Genomic DNA, 6,000 nt, shown 5'->3' with positions numbered 1-6,000 from the left:
TAGGTCATGAAGAGCTTTCACGATGGTTTCTGTACGATTGTTGATGAATTTTGATGCGATGGTTGGTGCTTTGTAGCTCCAAGTCTGGATCAATCCACTGAGCTGTTAACTTAACGTGATCTTTTATATATCACACGATCGGATCTCGGCCGATCGCCGATAGCATATTTTAATTAAAAATCGGCCGATACCGATTCATAGCCGATAGATCGTCCCATCTCTAATGCTAACATTTGTTAAAACTAAATTAGTTTCAGGAAAACGTTAGCATAACAAGACAAACCAAACACATTTTGCATAAACTAATAACACAAACACATGTACTTTCCATGTTTATATTATACAATAAGTTATGAATATATATAAAGCATTTTCAAAATGTACTTCTAAACTGTTTAAACACAAATGTACAGAGATTTGGTTGTTCAGCATTGATGACTGAAATAACTACTATAAATCCCCTACATACATTGTGAAGGACTTCATGCAACCAAGTTGTTAAAACTCCAATTACACTTATACTGTATATAAAAAGTCATAATTCAATAATGATCATTTATTTGTTTGTCTTTATTATGTTATTTAAAGCTGAATGAACATGTATGTGTAAATCTGGGGTGTATTAAACACAGCCTAGAAAACTTGTGCTTTCTTGCAGACTGAGTCCAAATCAATTCACTTCATTTTCCCTATCAGCCAATGAGGAGCGTTTAAACCTGCCTCTTAAACTAGAGACTGAATATTGCTATTAAAATACATGTACAAATATTTATGGCGCTGTTCTCTTACTTTTTACTGACTTTTACAATAAAAAATACATCAGGAAAAATGCACCATAATAAATATATTTAAAAAAAGAACTAACAGATGTTAAATATGAATATGAATATAAATAATATGAGCATGATGAATATATGTAAAAGGTTCTCAGCGGTGAATCAGCCGGTGCGGTGAACATGAAACTCAGGTCGGCACCTCCGGCCAACCGTCGAGAATTAACACTATTAACTATGCTAGCTTCTCCCCGTTAGGGAGGGACTAATATCAGCTACTCTAGCACAGATGTCCCCGGAACCTTTGGTGCGCGCCGGGATTCGAACCCAGGACGCATTGGGCCTTCTCTGCTTCAAGCGATGCGACTTATCCAACTGAGCCACCGGAGAGAACCAAACCGAAGGCTCCAATTAAGCCTTATAAAGTTTTAGAACGTTGAACAAGACCCGCCTCCTGAGTTCTGATTGGCTAATTGTTAAAGCACACAAGCAATCCGCTGATTGGTGGATTGGGAAGCGTAGCAACGATAGTACAGCGTGGAGGAGATGGAAGAGATTATAAATATGCAGTTTGATGAAATTATATATAAATAGTTACACAAAATAGTGTGGATATTGGTGCATTATTTAATTAAATTTAGTGGGTCAAGATCATTATTTTTTTGAACTAGAAAATAAAAACAATAAAAAATAATTTTGGTAACTTGATAGCCTACAATATATTATTGTGTGTGTGTGTGTGTGTGTGTTTTCTGTGACTGGGTATGCAGCTTAAAGCATTTATATATTTTTAATATTATAAGTACAAGTTCATTCTATTTACATTCAATGCAAGCTGATCAGGACTGTCCAGATGTTCACATACCACTGCAGACCTCTGTCCCATACATGGATGGCTAAAATGTGGCATCTTGAAACTAGTCTCGGTGAACATGAGAAGAAACACTACACAATAGCAACCAAAGTACAGAAGGTCAAATCCTTTGCTTGTCTAAGCAGAAATCCCAGTGTGTGTGTATAGGCTATGCTTAAATCTAGTGGTTCAGTGGGTTGCACTATTACTTCACAGCAAGAGGGCCCTGGGTTTGGTTCCCAGGTGAAAGGGTTCGAGTGCTTTCTGTGTGGAGATGTATTCATTAGGATTTTAACGTCATGTTTAACACACTTTGTGTAATGAGTAACTATTGTTTTTGTCCCAAATGTAAGAGTCATCAGTTCACAAGTTTAATGTCAAACACAGTCATGGAGAATTCTGTATCTCCAATTCACCTCACTTGCATGTCTTTGGACTGTGGGAGGAAACCCATGCAGTCACGGGGAGAACATGCAAACTCCACACAGAAAGGACCCAGACCGTACCCACCTGGGGATCGAACCCAGGACTTTCTTGTGAGGCGACAGTGCTACCCACTATGCGCCCAACCCTGGAGATTAATTAGCAATGCCAGTGCAGTTGTAGCTCAGAGTTTGAATACTAAACTGGTAATCATGAGGTCTCCGCTTCAAGTCATAGAACAAGGTTACTACTGTTGGGATCTTAATCAAGACTCAGGGCTAAGGCCCTATCTAATTCACGGCCATAAAAATCGTGTCACAGACCATGAAATGAGCCGTTTCCCGTATAATATGCAAATTGCTGTGAAATTCTAAATATAAGCGCTCCACATTTACTGGTTGATTTGCACTATGATGCACTAGGTCCTGGTGTAATCGAGCGTTTATAAAGTAAGAAATAAACTATACATAGACAAACTATTGGGAGCATAATACTTTGCTGGATTGTTCTATATATACTCATGTATTTGCATATGTGTACATGAGTATATATGGGTATGTATTTGCTTGTGTGTATATGTATGTATAGTATGAGTATATATGTGTATGTATACATATGGCTATATTGGCCTCATTGTGCAATATTGTCACGTCACTTTACTATTTAATAATTTAATTACTATTCAATCCTTACACTAAAACTATACCTCATGCATCATTACAGTTACCAGTTATTCATTTTATGAAAATTACAAGAAATACTTAGTTCTAGTTTTTCTGTTTGCTTTTGTTTTGAACTGTTAATTATTTGTTGTATTATGCTACTGGGGCTTTAATTTCCTTCGGGATCAATAAAATATCTATCTATCTATCTATCTATCTATCTATCTATCTATCTATCTATCTATCTATCTATCTATCTATCTATCTATCTATCTATCTATCTATCTATCTATCTATCTATCTATCTATCTATCTATCTTTTGAGGCACAGCACAGACTACAAAGAAATGATTCTGTGTGAAGAGAAGCAAACTTTTCTATTAATTATGGAATCCCCAAAGGGACAAAATGCACTGAATACATAAAGACATACATCAAATTCATTCAATTTATGAGTGTTATTTAATGATTGCTGTAAAATGTGGCACTGTTCTTTCTGTGAAACCTGGGATTTTCGAAAAACGAGGTCAGGAGGTAGGCCCTACTCATGGTCCTTAATTTCATGGATTGTATTTGATTACAATTGTTAGTCACTTGGGATAAAAGTAAACACCAGATTGACTGAGGTGCCTGTTCATAATTACCAGCTTGACTGTAGATGTCTGGCTTGCATAACCAGCTCAGACAAGCAGGAATTAGCCCAGTATAACTGTATTATGTGATACTAGCTATGCATGTACAGAAACAGGCATAAAAATGCCACCTTTCACCATCAGGGGGAACCAAAGTATAAGCAAACAGTGTACATCAAACAATTATTTTTTTTACCCACAGGAGACATATTTCATTAGTCTAACTGACCACACACACACGCAGGTTTAATGTTATCCAGTTCAGTCTGAAAAAACCTTAAAGTGTGTGTGTGTGTGTGTGTGTGTGTGCTCTCAGGAGCGTGGAGTGAGACAGGGCTGCTGTTTAAGTCCAACTCTATTTAACATCTATATTAATGAATTGGCCTCCATGTTAGAGCACTCAGCCACGCCCGGTCTCACTCTACATGACTCAGAGATTAAACTCCTGCTGTATGCAGATGATCTGGTCCTGCTGTCCCCCAGCACTCAGGGTCTCCAGCACAAACTGGACCTGCTGCAGCAGTACTGTCAGACCTGGGCCCTGACAGTCAACCTCAAAAAGACCAAAATTATGACCTTCCAGAAAAGAGCCAGATCTCAGGGAACCAAACACACATATAAATTAGGACACCATGAAATTGAGCACACTAAAGATTATACTTACCTCGGACTAAACATCAGTTCCACAGGAAACTTTAACCCGGCAGTAAATGAACTGAGAGAAAAAGCTCGCAGGGCCTTCTACGCCATAAAACGTCAAACATTCGTGGAAATTCCAGTTCGAATCTGGCTTAAAATTTTTGAATCAATAATTGAACCGATTGCTCTATATGGCAGTGAAGTTTGGGGTTCGCTTACACACCATCAATTCCATAATTGGGACAAACATCTATTAGAGACCCTGCACACAGAGTTCTGTAAAAGCATCCTAAAGGTGCACAGACACACCACGAACAATGCGTGCAGGGCAGAATTAGGCAGATTTCCTCTAATTATAAACATACAGAGAAGAGCAATCAACTTCTGGAACCATCTAAATGAGAGCGACCCCCAATCTTATCATTATAAAGCCCTGAAACACCAAGAGCTGAGCAAACATACCAGTCCCCTCATCCAACTGGTCCCGAGTCACTACACCCATACACCACTAACACACACCGACACACTAATAACACACACAGACACTCTAGCACACACAGATACACCACTAACACACACAGACACTGTAATAACACACACAAACACATTACTAACACACGCCGCCGCACCACTAACACACACTAACACAATAAAGACTCAGGAACAGGAGAAATCTGCAAACCCAATTAGAATAAACCAAATTACACAAAAACTCCGAACTAAATATCTGAATTATTGGGAAACTGAAACTAAAACTCAAAGTAAAATGCAGTGTTATTTGGCCCTAAACAGACACTACAGTGCAGCAGATTATCTGAGCACAGTATCCGACCCTAAATTAAGAAACACCCTAACGAGGTACAGACTGAGCGCACACGACCTGGCCGTGGAGACGGGGCGACACACCCGGTCCTGGCTGCCCCGGGAGGAGAGGTTGTGTCAGCACTGCACTCTCAGTACAGTAGAGACGGAGCTGCACTTCCTCACCCGGTGTACCAAGTACCACCACGTCCGCTCCCAATTCTTCCCTAAATTTAATAACATCATCCCCAACTTCACCTCCCTCCCAGACCCCGACAAACTGCCCCACCTACTGGGGGAGCACAGAGAGAGCTGTACACTAGCAGCACTCTATACACACATCTGTCACCAGGTGAGGGACAGTGGGTGACCATGTCTCATACACACACACACACACACACACACACACGCACAAACTGATTGTTTTACTACCTTATTATTGTAAATATTATACTTTTTATTGTTATTATTTTGCACTGTTTTTATTAATATTTTATTCTATTCTATATTTTTTGCACATGTAACTATTCTGTATATTTTTGTTCTTTCTTATTTTTATTGTTTATATTTCTCTGTAACTTGCTTTGGCAATACGAATGTCCTTATTTGTCATGCCAATAAAGCTTCTTTTGAGTTTGAGTTTGTGTGTGTGTGTGTGTGTGTGTGTGTGTGTGTGTGTGTGTGTGTGTTTGTGCCTTTAAGAGAAATGATCTGTTCACTGTATCGCTTAAAGTGACTCACGAGTCGATTCATTTTTCGCGAAGCGTAAGTTTCTCTTCTCAGTTATCTCTCCGTGTTTACTGTTATTAATTAATGTCGTGGTGTTAAATAAACACCAGCTACTACAGAACATTTTGTGTGACTCTCTTACATTAAAAAGCTTAATTAAACTGCTATTACCACAGATCTGTAACCGAGTCAGACTCGTTCCGTCTAAGGAGCTAAAAGTTTTCTGATTATCCTAAAAGTTCAGCCGATGATCCTGAACTAACGAAATTGGTAATGAATAAACTTTTGCCTCTGATTGGCTCTGTAACGTTTTCTGTTCTCATCTACATCACAAGCAAGAACCACTTACGAGTTACCAAAGTGAACCACAAGTTTATATAACGTGCTGATAGAATCGACTCAGATGGGGTCGGGTTGAATTATCTTTTTAAAGTAAATATTTCAATCAGCAAAATTACATCGTATGTATGATGCACAACGTTAATGAT

The sequence above is a fragment of the Trichomycterus rosablanca genome, chromosome 25, assembly GCF_030014385.1.
Source record: "Trichomycterus rosablanca isolate fTriRos1 chromosome 25, fTriRos1.hap1, whole genome shotgun sequence".
In the NCBI taxonomy this organism is placed as follows: Eukaryota; Metazoa; Chordata; class Actinopteri; order Siluriformes; family Trichomycteridae; genus Trichomycterus; species Trichomycterus rosablanca.
The sequence above is the reverse complement of the archived record's forward strand: the minus strand, read 5'-3'. Positions refer to the sequence as shown.